General features: G+C 37.0%; 1 long non-coding RNA gene across 3 annotated transcripts in view; it reads right to left on the bottom strand.

The window, feature by feature from the left end:
- The window catches only part of LOC309859000, a 58,993-nt gene that overhangs the window by 20,329 nt on the left and 22,079 nt on the right, over positions 1 to 16,585 (bottom strand). The window contains exon 4 of one of the 3 annotated variants that reach the window (XR_014308483.1): positions 3,731 to 4,465. The exons of 1 other annotated variant lie outside the window; for it this stretch is intronic. This is a non-coding gene — a long non-coding RNA (uncharacterized lncRNA). Of the gene's footprint in view, positions 1 to 3,730; positions 4,466 to 15,964; positions 16,065 to 16,585 lie in introns of those variants that run through there. One more of the 3 variants, XR_014308484.1, reaches the window with a different exon arrangement.

Below are 16,585 nucleotides of genomic sequence, written 5' to 3' on the forward strand. Positions count from 1 at the left end.
AAAAAAAATTCACTCTGGATATTTGAGACCCCTTTTCCTTATGCTGAAAAATTAATGTGAAGACCACATTATGCAAATTTCAAATTATGGCATTTATTTGAAATGAGGCACGAGTCCTTCAAAAATCTCTTTTTAATATCCCACTCATTATAAAATTGAAAAAGGATTGCACTCAATAATCTGAATAAATGCCTTGTTAAACTCAGTTTTACTTTAAGTAGCAGTTCTGAATGTGGGAAAATTGGCCTGAAATCAGGACCCTGCTTCTCTACTGTGCCCATATCTTACCCTCTCCCTCTTGACCACAATAGCCCAACCTCCTGATCTCCTTTTCAGACCCTCCAAAGTAGTCAGCTCCTTCTGTATCAGGGTCTTCATCTTTGCCCAGATGATTCTGATGTAATTGCCGGGTGTGTGCCTTTAATAAACATATCCCCATTGATTCTAAGGTTTGGCCAACTTTGAGAACCATTAATAGCATGTGAAGGGCAGAGACTTTCCCAGTTTTATTGACCTCTCTAGCAAGACCTAGGACATTATAACATTCAAGAAATACTCGTTGAATGAATAAATGAAATTGATTAAAGAAATGAAACAAAAGGAAAGAATTCTAAGAAAAAAACTGGAATGACCTAACCAATTGATAAACTTCCTATGTCTTCTTTAGTTCTCATGACTAAACATGCATTTCTTCTAATGCAGTAATGGCAACTCTTAGCTCTTTGAGCTCACAAGAGCCTCTGGAGCACAAGAACCTTTTAATAAAGTACCTCCTCTTTGTTATAAATCATTCATGGAGTAAGAGACTCTTACAGAACTAGCAGTGTTACTCACTTTGATAAATCTCATAAAGATAAAGAGTTTAACAACAGACTCATAAAAAGGTCGCTTATGATAAAGTCCAAAGGCCTACAGCTACTAGTTCACACTGCTCTAGGATGTTGAAGATGAAGAAATAAAGAAACTGATGAGGTTGATTATAATGTTCAAATCATCTGATAAGTTGAGAACCAATAATTCCCCTCAGAATGGAAGGTTGCTCTCTATATAGCCATGAGCTCCCTAGAACAATATTAGTGTAAAAAGACAAAGGTTTCAGATGGAAAGAGAAACTTTAAAAAGCATAATTGTATATTCTATTCCGTTTGTGCTCCCTCCAGAAAAGCAAGTTGTTGCCTCCAGGAAGGAGCCCAATAAAGGAAAAAAAGGACTAATAATCATGCTGAGAGTCAAACCATCTCTTGAGTGTTTATCACCTGCCAGGGACCTTGCTAAGAATGTCCACGTGTAATCTCATTGGATTCTCAAAATAACTCTCTGAGATAAATGCTACTATTCATCTTTGGGAGGTTAATTGGTCTGCTGAAAGCTTTATAGCAGTAAGTGGTAGAAGTGGCTCTCAACCCAAGCCTGCTGAAAACAGGACCGCACCGTCTACCTCTCTGCTCTCTGTGCAGCGATGTGTGCACCTTACAGACTACAACACAAATCCCAAATGCATTGTCCCTTTCTTGTAGGAATTTTCCTTACATTCCTCTCTTCATGGACATGGGCCTGCTTGGTCATGAGGGCTAATTCTTTAGCAATAGCTTCAGTGCACACACAATCAAAAACTTTTTATAGAGTTGATAATAGGTATGCCTAGCACAACCTGCTTTCCGATTTCACGTAGATAAACTTGCTCCTCTGAGTAACTCAAGTGTTTTGATGACATTTGTTTTGTGTTCTTTTTCCGTGAACTTAAAATGCTCTCACAAGCACCTGCAGCTCCACCGAGTGTCTGTTATTCCAGGTACTTAACGAGAGATTCTGTAGGTCTTGTTTCTCATTTTGTTTTCAGAATTGTTCTTTTAATTATTACCACTTCCCCGATAAGGAAGCTTGGCCACGGAAGGGCTGTGTAACTGGCTCAAGGTAAAAGAGTTAGTAAGTGGCAGAGCTAGAATTCAAATACAGATTTGTCCTCCCCTAAACCACCTGCCTCCCAGGGAAATAACTGGTATTTCTGCCCTGGATAATAGTGTATTCAACTCTTTTCTTGGACTTGATTAGTTATTTAATAATCTTCTTTTATTCCTGTAATGGGTTCTTACAAACACTGCTCTTGACCCAAACAAGTAAAAAGTGTTATAATGGATGTTTAAGTTTCCAAAGAAGAATAAAATAATGGTAAGGAGCTGGGCGGGGGGGACTTCTGTTTTAAAAATACTGATTAAATAGGGAGATGCCAAGGTGCTTGCACGGAAGATGATACTGTTCACGACCACTTGGCTCTGCCTGGAGATGCTTCTCAGAGAAAAGCCAGTACTGGAGTAAAACATTTTTCATCTGATCACAGCCAAGCGTTTTATTTTTTCAAGCAAAACCAAGTGCAAATTGTGTTTGTTTTTGAAATTATGATCTCTACTTTACAAGTGAAATTCCACACACCAAAGTGTGAGTTTATTTTGATAAAACCACATTTCAGATTCCACATGCAACTATAAAATCAGGACATGTGGTGTGGGGTTTTCATAAAAGTCAAAATCTGGTAATTAGCACCAAAACTGTCTTTGAAATCTGAAAGTATTGGAGATAATAGAAATAAAAGCGCATGGAAATGCCAAGAATCTCTGTTTGTGCTAAATCCTACCCAAATACCACAAAGCACCAAGGTGATACACATTTTGAATCTGTTATATCCTGCTTATTAAGGGGGGGGGGGTGGGGAATGGGCATATTTTTACAACATTTTTTCTTTCCTTTTTTTAAAAGATTGATTTTATTTATTTGAGAGAGCGAGAACAGCATGTGCACAAGCGCAGGGCGTCGGGTAGAAGGAGAGAGAGAGGGAGAGAGAATCTCAAGCAGATTCCCCACTGAGTTCGAAGTCCAATGCGGGGCTTGATCTCGTGACCCTGAGATCATAACCTGAGCAGAAGTCAAGAGTCAGCTCCTCAACTGACTGAGCCGCCCAGGCACCCCAACGTTTTTTATTTCTAGAAAGATTTCTCCTGGTTTTAAATTGTTCAAATTTCAAGTGGAGCTTTACCAACTGGGTAACTGCACTACAGACCTGAACATATATAATGACTTTTAGCCCGGAAAAGAAACATTGCATAAAATCTTTAAAAGTAGTTCCTTCCATCGCCTTCAAATGGGTATCTTCGTATGAATACAGAGAAATGATCCAAAGGGTAGTTGAGGACAGATTATATGAGGAAAAAAACAGAAATGCGAAAGTTCATAACCCCCCGACTGACATTCATTTTTGTCCCAACCGGTAGGGTGCATGTGTGCGGGTGTGTGCATACATTTTAATTCTGCCAGCTTTAACAGTAGTTAAAGAAATAAAAATAAAATCTACCTTGGCAAGGTTCCAGCCCAAATTGGTGACTGGATGCCTGACTCTGTTGATTTCAATAGCTGCATCACCTCCTGTTCTCCCGCGCACCTCCGGCCTATGTTATTATATAGTAGAGAAGTAGTAGGATTTCATGTTTCAAGAATTGGCAGCAGATTGCACCAGCAGTCCTTAAACAGCAGCATACTGTATTTATTTGTATACTGCATTTAATCCAATGTATGTAATTCTATCTCCAAATTCAACATTTGTTGGCCATTAAATAGGGAATGATTCTGTTTAAGTCAAAACAGCAGTCAAAACAGGAACAATGCTGTATTATAGCTTGGATGTGAACTAAAGAGTTGATACCAATTTTTTGGAAAACAACCAACGTCTTTTATTTTGAATAATACGCTCTGTTTTTATAGAAAGTAAATCAAACCTTTAGTTATGTAGGAAAACCATTTTACATATTCAAGGGGAGTAAACTTGTAATGAAATAACCCCAGAATAATTTCTTAGAGGATAGTGTCACCTGTAAGATTAAGATTAACAATATAGTGGCATTCGAATATATGTATGAGGATCCTCTAACTAATCACATAGCTTTTAAGACAGTTAACATTATTAAAACAATTAAATTTTTGTATGTATGTGTGTATGTATGTATTTACGATGTACAAACAGGGAATGGACAGAATTTTACTGAAGAAAGAAAAAAGGTTTTCAATACTGTTAATACCCAAAGGTTTTAAATTGTTAAAAAGTTACATAGATTTGAAGATATAAAAATACAAAGTTGATCTGCACTGAGCCTTTGTATAGCAAGACACAAATGTATTTCATTAATTAAAGGATCCCGGATTATTTATGTTGAAAGTTCCAAATTATTTGTTCCACCCAAATTGCATCACTTAAACTTCATGATATTGAGTTTGGACAAAATGACAGAGCCAGGCACTGGGCATGTGAAATCATACTACCATCTGGGACTAGGAGAACAAAGTGTGGAGAGCCAAGGATCACCAGCCAAATGATGGTCCCACTGCCCAAAATCTCCTGTGATGTCTCCAAGTGGCCTCATATGGTTAATGTGTTCTTCTCTGGCTGAGTGTGCATAGCACTGAGTGAGCAAATCGTCTGTGGTAGAAAAAAATAAAATAAAAGCTGTTTTTTAAAATTCTTCTGCAGAGGAGAAGGACATTATCACTGACTATCTTGGAAAACTTGGGCAAATCACTTTACCCTCTGGGTCTGTTTCCTTCTCTAGAAAAATACAGAAGTGGGGTCAGATCATCTCCTTGGGTTCTAGGAGCATTTCTCCATCACTTATTAGACGAGGCACTAAGGGTACAAAGATAAATAAGACCTAGTCTGGTCCGGGAGGAATTTATAGTCTAAAAGGGAAGTGATACATAAATACATAAGTACATAAGTCATTGTTAGATAATATAAGGCTAAGGGAAACATTCACAAAGCTTTATAGGAACAAGGTTTCTTTTATGAATCTTTGCTAATCATTTTTCTTGAGTACTTTTTCCTCAATAAGAAGAAAACTGTGTGCTTACCACAGGCAGGAGGAGAGAATGTTAAAAAGGGTTGGGGGAAGGACATGGGACAAGAGCCATGGTTTTTGCTTCCAAAAAGAGTCAAGGGAAAAAATGGGAGAGAGAAGCCAGGAAATCTCACATTCAAATGACTTAATTATCTCTCAGCTGGCTTGTACGATACTGAAGTGATCTATCTGTCCAACTTGGCCTCTGAGCAGCCCAAGAAACGCTCTATCCCCTCTTCTAATAAATACAGCTTATGCACTCAACAAATGATCAGATGATTTTGGCAATCATGAAAGTGGTCAAAAAAAAAACCAAAAAAGGTGTGCTTAACTCTGTTCCAGCCAAAATGCAATGGATGTTATTGATGATTTTGTATGTTTAGTAAATGTTTCCCTTGCCAATCATTTCATTTTTAAAATTAACAAACCCTTGAGGTTGAAATGCTAGTGAAATGCAGCTTTTAATATTCTGTAATTTAAAATTGCTGCATCTGACTCCTTTTTTTTTTTTTTTTTTTACAAAACTCCAAATAACTGTGAAGGACTACTTGCCTAGCTGTCCATGCATATACGTTTTCACTCCTTTGCGTTACTCCAAACAGTGATGTACTCAGTGATCATTTATGCTGCCAAGATTTTGAAGGTAAAAATAATACTTTGAATAAGAAGATTGGAGGTGTTTCTGAAAATGGATTGGAATATAGCCTTTGTGATTTTCAATACTCTTTTCTTGCTGTATGTTGGGTTCAGCTCTTCCAAATGGGAAAATACATATTTGTGAGTTGAAGGGAGAAAAGTCTTTGCCAAGCAGATGTTGGTAAATTGCCCGCTGAAACGAAGTTGTGATGTTGGTGACAACAAGATTGGTTTCTAGAGGATATTTAGAAAGCAGAGAGTCTGGCTTTCCTATCATTTCCCTCAGGAAGGGCCTGGATGATGGGCTACAGCACATTACCAGCTAGTATCTTGCTTCCAAACATCTGGATTCTGAGTCTCATCCATTTATAAATGATTTACTCATTGTAGCTTGTTGTTTGTTGAGAGCTTGGCCAAGTGAGAAAACATTCAGCCACCTCTTCTCCAGACATCTATTTCTTAGTTTGCTCTACCACAATCCTTTAAACAAAAAATTCAGGGATCTTACCTTTAAATTTTATTTCTTAGGGCACCCTGGGTGGCTTAGTTGGCTAAGCACCGCCTTCAGATCAGGTCATGATCCCAGGGTCCTAAGATCGAGCCCGCATCGGCCTTGCAGCTCAACAGAGAGCATGCTTCTCCCTGGCCTCTGTCTGCTGCTCTGTCTACTTGTGCTCTCTCTGTATCTCTATGTCAAATAAATAAATAGAAATTATTGAAAGAAAGAAAGGAAGAAAGAAAGAAAGTTCTATTTTTCCTTACAAGCAAACCTACCATTTAAATTTCTTTCAAAGTTTGTTGCTGTTGTTGTTGTTTCAAGTGTACCTTTCTCAAATCAAGGGTGAAAAGGAAATTGGAGCAAGAAATGTTTTTGCCTCAGTTCCTCTCAGACAGTTAAGAGCAAAACACATTTAGGGCTTGATTTATACAAAAACTTGATTTGTATTTCACACCATTTCACTGGTATAGAACAGTGGCTCAAGCCAGGCTTTTCCATCAGAATTATTTGGAAAATCCTTCAGAATAAAAGTGCTCAAGCCCTAGTCCAAACCTCTGGAGCAGGTGAGACACGGGAATGGTTTTATATTTAATATTTACTATTAGGCATTGAACACGTGGTGTAAGTTAACCTGCGGCCAAATTCTGTGTGTATGACAAGGGAAGGAGATGCAGATTGTGCACCTGAAGAATACAAAAGAATTTACGGGTAAATTATTAAAACAATTGTCTGAATTTAGTAAAATTACTAGACACAGTTTAGTATAAAAAACCAATAGTATTTCTATATACTAGCCAAGAGGGTTAGAATATGAGATTTTTGAAAATTATAAATTAAAGAGCACCAAAAATGTCAAATACCAAATACCAAGGAATAAATCTACCAAGGATTTGAAAAAAAAAAAAACACTTAAAGTATTATTTCTTTTTGCCTATTTTTATTTTTACAATTTATTTATTTATTTTAGAGACACAGAGAGAGAGAGAGAGAGAGAGAGAAATGGAGGGAAGGAGGGACAGAAGGAGAGGGAGAGAAGAATCTCAGGCAGACCCCCTGTTAAGTGGGGGTCCTACATGGGGATCGATCTGATAACTCTGAGATCATGACCTGAGCCAAAATCAACAGGTGGACACTTAACTGAGCTCCCCAGGTGCCCCTCTTTTTGCCTATTTTAAAAACTTGTTCAATTTATTTAAACAAATGCAAAAACATCTTACTTATTTCTCTGACCCCCCACACCACATGCTTTTGGCAACACTATCTGTTCTCTGCATCCATGAGTTTGGAGATTATACACACACACACACACACACACACATAAATACACATTATATATTCATTCCACATATAACAGAAAACATACTTTATTTGTCTTGCTCTGTCTGACTTCTTTCACTTAGTGTAAGGCCTCCAAGGTCTACCCATGGTGTCACAAATGGCAAGATTTCACACACACACATACATATACATATCTCAATTTTATATATAAAATGTCATAAAGAGCAAGATTCATTATGTTTTATGGCTGAATTATATCTATATATATATCTATATCTATGTACATATCTCAATTTCAGCAGTGGACACTTAGGTTGTTTCCATATCTTGGCTACTGTAAAATAATGCTGCAATCAATATGAGGGTGCATGTATCATTTTGAGTTAGTTTTTTCATTTTCTTCAAATAAATACCTAGAAGAAGAATTGCTGGATCATATGGTAGTTCTTTTTTTAATTCTTTGAGGAACCTCCATTTCCACAGTGGTTGCACCAATTTACATTCACAACAGTGCTCAAGGGCTCCCTTTCTCCATAGCCTTGCCAACAATTTTATTTCTTGATTCTTTGAATAGCCATGCTAATAGGTGTGAAGTGATATCTCACAGTGGTTTTAATTTACATTTCCTGATGATTAGTGATTTGAAACATGTTTTCATGTGAGCATTGACAATCTGTATGCCTTCTTTGGAAAATGTCTATTCAGATCTTCTGCCCATTTTTTAGTTGAATTTGTTATTTTTTCCTATTGAGTTGTACACAATCTTTGTTTATTTTGTATATTGGCCCCTTATCAGATATATGATTGCAAATATTTCCTCTCATTTAGTAGTTTGCTTTTTCATTTTGTAGATGATTTTCTTTGTTGTGTAGAAGTTTTTTGTTTGGTATAGTTCCATTTGCTTATTTTTACCTTTGTTGGTTTTGCTTTTGATGTTGGATTCAAAGAATTATCACATCTTCTTCACATGTCAAGAAGATTACCTATGTTTTTTTCTAGGTGTATTTTGGTTTCAAGTCTTATATTCAAGTCTTTAATCCATTTTGAGTTAATTTTTGTGGATGGTATAACACGGTGGTCCATTTTCATTCTTTTACATGTGGGCTGTCCAATTTTCTCAAAATCGTTTATTGAAATAACTGTTATTTTTCCATTGTATACTCTTGTCTCCTTTGGTGTAGGTTAATTGATCATATATGTGTGGGTTTCTTTCTTGGGTCTCTATTCTGTTTCATTGATCTGTTTATTTTTATGCCAATACCATATTAGTTTAATTACTACAGCTCTGTAATATAGTTTGAAATTAAGGACCATGATTCTCCACCTTTGTTCTTCTTTCTCAAGATTGCTTTGACTACTCAGGGTCTCTTACAGTTCCATATAAATTTTAGGATTGTTTGTTCTATGTCTGTGACAAATGGAATTACATTGGGATTACATTGAATCTGTATATTTCTTTGGGTAGTATGGACATTTTTATACTATTAATTCTTCTAATCCATGAGCATGGATTTTCTAGTTCCTTTAGAGGTAAAGTTAGGCTTTTTATTTGAAACTTTTCTTGTTTCTTGAGTTAGACTCAAGTACCTCCAAGAACTGCTTTTCCTGAACCCCATAAATTTTGGTGCATTACATTTCTGTTTTCATTTGTCTCCAGGTATTTTTTATTTATCTTTTGCTTTCTTCTTTGATCCATTGATTGTTCAGTAGTATATTGTTTAATCTCAATATATTTATGCATTTTTCAGTTTTTTGTGTAATTAGTTTCTAGTTTCATACCATTTTGGTCAGAAAGATGCTTGATATGAATTCAATCCTCTTAAGTATTTAAGACTTGTTCAGAAGCTTACCATATAAATCTACCCTGGAAAATTTTCTATGCCCTTGAGAAGACTGTGTATTCTGTTGCTTGTGAATAAAATGTTCTGTAAATATCTGTTAAGTCTATCTGGCTTAACATGTCATTGAAGACCAATGTTTCCTTATTGATTTTTTTGCCAGGATGATCCATCCATTGATGTATGTGTGGTATTAAAGTTCCTTATGATTATTGTATTTCTGTCTATTTTTCTCTTTAGTTCTGTTAATATTTGTTTTATATATTTAGGTGCATAAATATTTACATATGCTATATCTTCTTAGGTTAGGTTGACCCCTTTATCATTATGTGACACTCTTTCTTTTTTTGTAGTCTTTGCTTTAAAGCATATTTTCTGATGTAAATACAGTTACTTCAGCTTTTTTTTGTTGTTGCTATTTCTATTTGCACGAAATTTCTGTCCCTTCACTTTATGTTTATGTCCTTCCATCTAAAATGAGTTTTTTGTAGGCAGCATGTACATGGGTCTTGCTTTTTAACCATGTAGTCATTCTATGTCTTTCAATTGGAGAGTTTAGTCCATTCACATTTAAAATAATTATTAATAGGTATTTTGTTATTTATTTTCTGGCCGTTTTTATAACTCTTCTCTGTTCCTTTCTTTTCTTCTCTTTCTCTCTTCCTTTGTAGTTTGGTAATTTTTTTCAATGGTACACTATATTCCTTTATCTTTTGTGTATTTACTATAGATATCTGCCTTGTGGTTATCACAAGGCTTAAATATAGTAACAGATATATCATAGTCAATTTTAAATGGATAACAACTTAAATTTGAGCCCATTGTAAAGCTCAACGTTACTATTCTCTCCCCACCATGTTTTATTTTTTGGAAATTACATTTTATATCTTTTTACCTTGTGTAGCCCTTAACTAATTGTTGTAATCATAGTTATTTTTACTACTTTTGTCTTTTAATCTTCATCCTAACTTTATAAATAATCAACCCAATCCTTTTACCATATATGCACCTTCACAGTAAGATTTATTCTTTCATATGTGTTCTTGTAATTAATGACTGCCCCTTCTTTTCAGCTACAAAAAAAAAAAAAAAAAAAAAAAAGTCTCTTTAACATTCCTGTTAAGGCCAGCTTAGTGGTGATGACCTCCTTTAGCTTCTGCTTTTTGGGAAAACTCTTTGTCTCCCCTTCTGAATGATAACTTTGCTAAGTAGAGTACTCTTGGTATTTTTTTTCCCCAGCACTTTGTATATATTGTGCCACTCTTCCGGCCTGCAAAGTTTCTGCTGAAAAATGTGCTGATAGTCTTATAGGGGTTCCTTTATACAAGCTGTTCTTTTTCTTGCTGCTTTTAATATTATTTCCTTGTCTTTAACTTTTGAAATTTTCACTATAATGTGCCTTGGCTTGGGTTTTTGGGTTCCTCTTATTTGGAACTCTCTGGGCTTCCTGAATCTGGATGTCTGTGTCCTTCCCCACGTTAAGGAAGAGTTTAGCAAATATTTTCTTCAAATAAGATTTCTGCTCCTTTCTCTCATATATCACAAAGATAGTACCTGCCTTCCAAGTTTCTGGAAAAGATTACAGTTGGCGCCAAGATGTACATTTAATTAGGAGTCTGACCCTCAGGCTGCATTCACAATAATTAGCTAACAGGCCTCCTTCACTGAAAAACTGGGCTCTGGGTCTATTTCCTCTTATTGTACTCGGGGAGGGGGTGGTGGTGGTAGCTGTTTAAAACTCTTTCTCCAATAGTTACAGTCCTAGGGGACCCGCAAGCATAAAACTTACTGACCCAGAGCTAGGCAATGTAGAGGTGTCCCCTGGCAGCAATTGCAAAATTTGGGGTGCCAGACAAGGGTATGAGCTCCTTTCTTGGTTACTACAGTCCCTTGAGACTGATTATTACAGTCCCTTGAGACCAGTAATGCAAATTCTCCTGGTCTCCAGAACCAGCTGATCAAGAAACATCCCCTAGGTGGTAGCCACAAAAATTAGGGCACCAAAGGGGAGTAAAAGATCCCTTCTGGAGGATATTGGTGCTCTGGAGTATAGGAGAGAAAGAACTCAAAATTTGCACCTGTAGTGTCTGTTCCCCAGAAGAGTGTTGCAGCAGTCTCCTATATGCGTATATTACATTAGGGGTCTTGTCCCTCAGGACCACACTTAATATAAGCAGGTAAGTCCTCTTCACTCTAAGTTTAGGCCTGATCACTGCCCCTGAGCTGGGCCCTGAGTCAGGTTCATCCAAACATATTTTAAAACTGGTTTCTCAGATCATAACAGACTTGTGGGTCTTGGGTCATGAGCCCCATTGGTTTTCAAAGTTAGATGTTTGGGCGACTCATCTCTATGTGTTAAAACGTGGGTTACCACGAGAAGTGTGGGATCCAAACACATTTCTCCTCAGGAAGAAGCTCCAGGTTTCGAGTTCCAGCCTGACTGTGGGACTCTGTGCCCAGGGTGGACTTTATGGTGATATTATGTCCTCTTTTACCACTCTGATGTGTTATTTTTTTGTCATTTGCTCCATTTGTAGTTGTTTCAGGTTTTTTAAGCAGAAAAATTTTCCATATGTACCTAGAGATTCATTGTGTCCTTGGGACGAGGTGAGTTCAGGATATTTCTATGTCACCATCTTGAACTAGAATAGTCTATAAAGCATTATTGAGATTAATTAAAGAGATTCAAGTGATGGAGAAGAGAACATCATATTCAGAGCCTGAACTCAATATTGGGAAAATGTCAAATCTCTGCAATCTGATAAATAAATATATAATCCCAAAGAATCCCAATAGGTTTGTTTCTTTTTGAAATTTGACAAGTTGTTTCTAAAATATACAAGAAAATGCAAAGGTCCAAGAATAACTAAGGTATTTTAGAAAAAGAATAAAAAGATGGGAAGACTTTCTTTTAAAAATATCAACTTATTATAATGGTATAATATTTAAGATATGTGTATGTGTGTGTGCATCCTTTATCAACCAATGGAACAGAACTGATATCCAAATAACAGACATTTGATTTATGATGAAATGCCACTGCAGAGTCACAGAGGAAAGAGAGTTGCTCTTGAGTTGTTGTTTTTTTCCCCAAGAAATGATACTAGATAATTTTGTATTCATATGGAGATGATGAAATTGAACATACTTAAAGCTCAACTCCAAGAGGACTAGATCTAAATATGAAAAAACAAAACAATAAAGTTTTACAAAACAGCATAAAAGAGTATTTTCATGATTTCAAGGTCAGGAACTTTTTTAAAAATTATAACTATAAAAATTGATAAGCTCGATTACATTGAAGTTAAAAATGTCTGTTCATCTAAAGCATCATTGAAAGAATGGAAAGGCCCGCTGAAGAGTGGAGAAAGGTATATGCAACGTAAAGTTTTCACAAGCAACTTGTTCAACAAAGTAAGATTTTCTTTAAATCATTTTTAAGAAAAAGGCATTTCTGTTTGAAGACAAACAGGCCACTGGAAATCCATAAGGTTGATCAAAATATGTGAATGTGCTAAACTTCACTGATAACCATTGAAATGCAAACAAAGCGCTATGACATACCATGATATATCCACCAGGAAAGCTCACCCTGAGAAAGAAAACAAAAAACTAATCATAAAAAGTGTTGGAGAGGAGCACCTGCATGGCTCAGTGGGTTAAGCCTCTGCCTGCGGCTCAGGTCATGATCCCAGAGTCCTGGGATTGAGACCCACATAGGGCTCTCTGCTCAACAGGGAGCCTGCTTCCCCCTCTCACTCTGCCTGCCTCTCTGACTACTTGTGATCTCTCTGTGTGTCAAATAAATAAATAAAATCTTAAAAAAAAAAAAAAGTGTTGGAGAAAACCTGCAGTTTTTATACAGGAGTTTTTATACCTTACAGGTGGAAGTATAAATTGCTGCAACTACAACTTCTTTGGAAAAGAGTCTGACATTATCTGCTAAAGTTGAATATATGCAAAACTTATGAACCAGTGGTTCTACCCTAAGTACTTATACAAAGGAATGTGCGCATGTGAACCAAGAGGAATTTACAGAAATGTTCCTGTTGGCCTTATTCATAATAGTTACATGTCCATCAAGCAATATAATGGTGATCTACTGGTGCAATGGAATACTGCCCAGCACAGAAAATTAACTACAGCAACACGGAACAGCATGGGTGAATCTCATAAAAATGATAGTGAGCAGGAGAAGCCAAACATATAAGACCACATTATTCTATTTCTGTAGGGTTTAAAAACAAGCAAAACTAAAGTATAGTGTTTAAAGATGCATGTTTTGGCATTTAAAAATGTAACAAAAAGTAAAGGAGCAATTATCATAAATGTCAGGATAGGGGATGCATCCAGGACTGGAAGGTGTATGATGTGACTAGAAGAGCTCTCAAGGACCTTCTGGAATGTTTTCAGTGCCATACCTGACCTGGATAGTGGCTACATGGCTGTTCACTTTATAATACCTTAGCAAATTTTACATGCTGTGTTTTGTACATTTCCGTGTACCTGTCATATTTCACAATTTTTAAGTATAAGATCTCCTGCAAAGATTGGTGCTCTTGGCCACTAACCACACCATCATTTATTAAACTCTGTAAACAAAAGAGAATATATTATAGTTAATAAACACTTGTGGGTTTTTTTAAATTGATTTATTTATTTTAGAGAGAGAGAGAGAGAACGTGTGGATGGGGGAGCCAGAGAGGAAGAAAGAGAGAGAGAGACTTAAGCAGACTCCCCACTGAGTGCAGAGTTGGACACAGAGACCCCGGACTCCATCTCAGGACCCTGAGATCATGACCTGAGCCAAAACCAAGAGTCATCAACTTAACCAACTGTACCACCCAAGCACCCCAGTTAATAAACACTTGTAAAGAGGTTGATCACCAGTAGTAATCAGAGAAATGCAAATAAAATTATGCTAATAAAATATCAGACTTCCTTGGTGTTCTTCCTCTTAATCCAGTTGTTTTTTTTTTTTTTTCTCAACCTCCTCCACCCTCCTTAAATTTTTTTGAGCCTCAGATTTTACCTTTGTACCATATGAACTCATTATTTTCCACCTCCAATCTTCTCCCTCTTCCTGTACACCCTCTGTCATTGGACTTGCTCATTAATAAACTTACGGAGTCTTATATTTTAAGTATATCCTCAGAGTGTTTTGCTAGACTATTAAGAAATAAAGATGCACAATACACAGTTCCCTTCACCTAAGAATGTACTGTAGGTACCTAACAAAAACTAAGTGAATTCACTCATTATTATATCCTCAAAGAATTTACAGTCTAATGGGTCTATTAGCTCATAGTTCAGAGCACAGCTCCAAAACTTGGGCAAGAATCCCCAAGATATAATTAAACAAATCTCATGTAGGTAGAATGAAATGGACTAAGTCACTTTAGGCCAAACATTACTCCTGTGATCTGAACTTTGGATCGATCTAGGTTGTTGATTCTGTCAATGGAACCAAAAAATCCCGAGGCCCTCCCTCCCTCCCTGCTTGACTACCCAAGATATAGGAAGTGAATTTCCACTTTTATATGATCTTAATATTCTACCCAGCCAACAGATATTTATTAACAGGCTCTGGAACCAGCCTACCTGAGTGCGAATTCCAACACCACCACTCACCAGCAAGTGATCTTGGTAAGTCACCCCACTCTGTGCCTCACGGCTGGATTCCAATCTCGCATGGAGATCATGAGTAGCAGCCGTGGAGACAACATAAGGACTGAACAGGCTCCTGTGCGCCGAAGTTCCTACAGCCACACCCAACACGGAATCATTGATGGAGAGATATGAACTATCATCAGCAAATACATACTAAGCACCCTCTACTTGGTAGGAACTAGGAAAACACAAATGAATGAAACGAACATGATTGCTATCATCATGAAGTTGCCAGTATAAAAGAACAAGGCAAAGAAATAAGCAAGCAAAATATATCCCTAAATAAATTATTAGTTTTTATTTTTGTTTTTGTTTTTGTTTTAGTTGGGGAGCTAATTCATTTCTCTAGACATCATATGACCGCCTTCCTCCTCCACCTCCTATGGGAGTATCTGAGCTGGCAACCAGAGGGGACCTCCCCCAGTGGTATTCTGGCCCCCAATCTGGAGCTCAGAGTTAGAAATGACTCTGAAAAGAAGGCAAATATTTTCCAAGTTCTATTTGGAAGCTAAGCTAATGCTACACTGTCCTACCTTTTCTATCCCATGTATTTTTTCCTCTATTTTTGTAAACAACAAATACATGGAAGACAGGAAAGAAGGATGGAAAGATGTTTCTGAGAGAGACAGGGAGAATGACAGAAGGAAAGAGAGAGAAGCTGTCCAGAGTTGAGCCAGAATATCCACAGCATAGATTTGTTTTAAATTCTGAATAAATCTGAATTTTAATTACCTTAACATATAGACCTCATTTTTCTTTTAAAGGAAATCACGTCAAACTACAATGTCTCTTCGGATGCACTGGTGAAATAAAAATGTTACTGTTTTTAAGACAATAAATATTTCAGCAGAAAAAAAGAAGAAAGGGAAGAAGGAGGAGAAGGAGAAAGAAGGAGAGTGGAAGGGGGAGGAGGAGGAAGAAAGGAAGAAGGAGAAGAGGAGGTAGAAGAAGAAGAGGAGGAGGAAGGAGAAAAAGAAGCAGCAGCTGCAGCAATAGAAATGTGAAAACCAGCAGTGGGCTTTGATTATTTTGGGTCTCCAGGATTCTTTCTTCACCGAGAGTATTACAAAAAGAAAAGGAGCATTCTCTTACACTAGTCATTTATTATTTATTTTTGTGCTTTAATTATTTGTGGAAATTCCTGACAGCTTCTTATTCCGCTGGTTCTACTGACAGTCAAGTCCGCACATGAAGGAGGAGGACGAAACACCAGCTCGAGAGGAGAAAACTTAGCCAGCTGCCAAGTGGTTATGAAGTGCGTAGCTGCAAATTTAGAAATCATTTGATTTAAGAAGGATGATAGAAAAGAAAAAAGAAACAATGATGCTAATGACACAATTTGACCTCTTTTCTAAATGTTGTGAAAGTATTTTCTCTAATACTGCAACTCGGGTCTGTTCCTTCACTCTGCTCCAAGGGCCAAGCCCCAGCTGGCCAACTGTGACGACAGGGGACACCTGGGTCTCCCTGGAGAGAGACAGCACGTGGTTCTAGAGCAAGGGCATGGCCATGGGATAATAATAATGAGGAAAATGAATCTCCTAGCATGAGGAATTTTTGGAGTCCATTCATTCATTCTCATATTCCTTCATTCATTCACAAATATATAGAGTGTCAAGCGCTCAATTAAGGATTAGATTAGGAGACTATCTGAGTAATTTGTTTTGCAAGAGTGAACATTTGAACCAGAAGAATGGCTCTACAACCTTCCTCATTCCTACAAATGTGTTTGTCTAGATCAGAAAGAGTTTGTGTGTGTATGTTTGTTTGCTTCAATCCTGCCT

This window comes from Mustela nivalis (assembly GCF_964662115.1).
Source record: "Mustela nivalis genome assembly, chromosome: 2".
Taxonomy (NCBI): Eukaryota; Metazoa; Chordata; class Mammalia; order Carnivora; family Mustelidae; genus Mustela; species Mustela nivalis.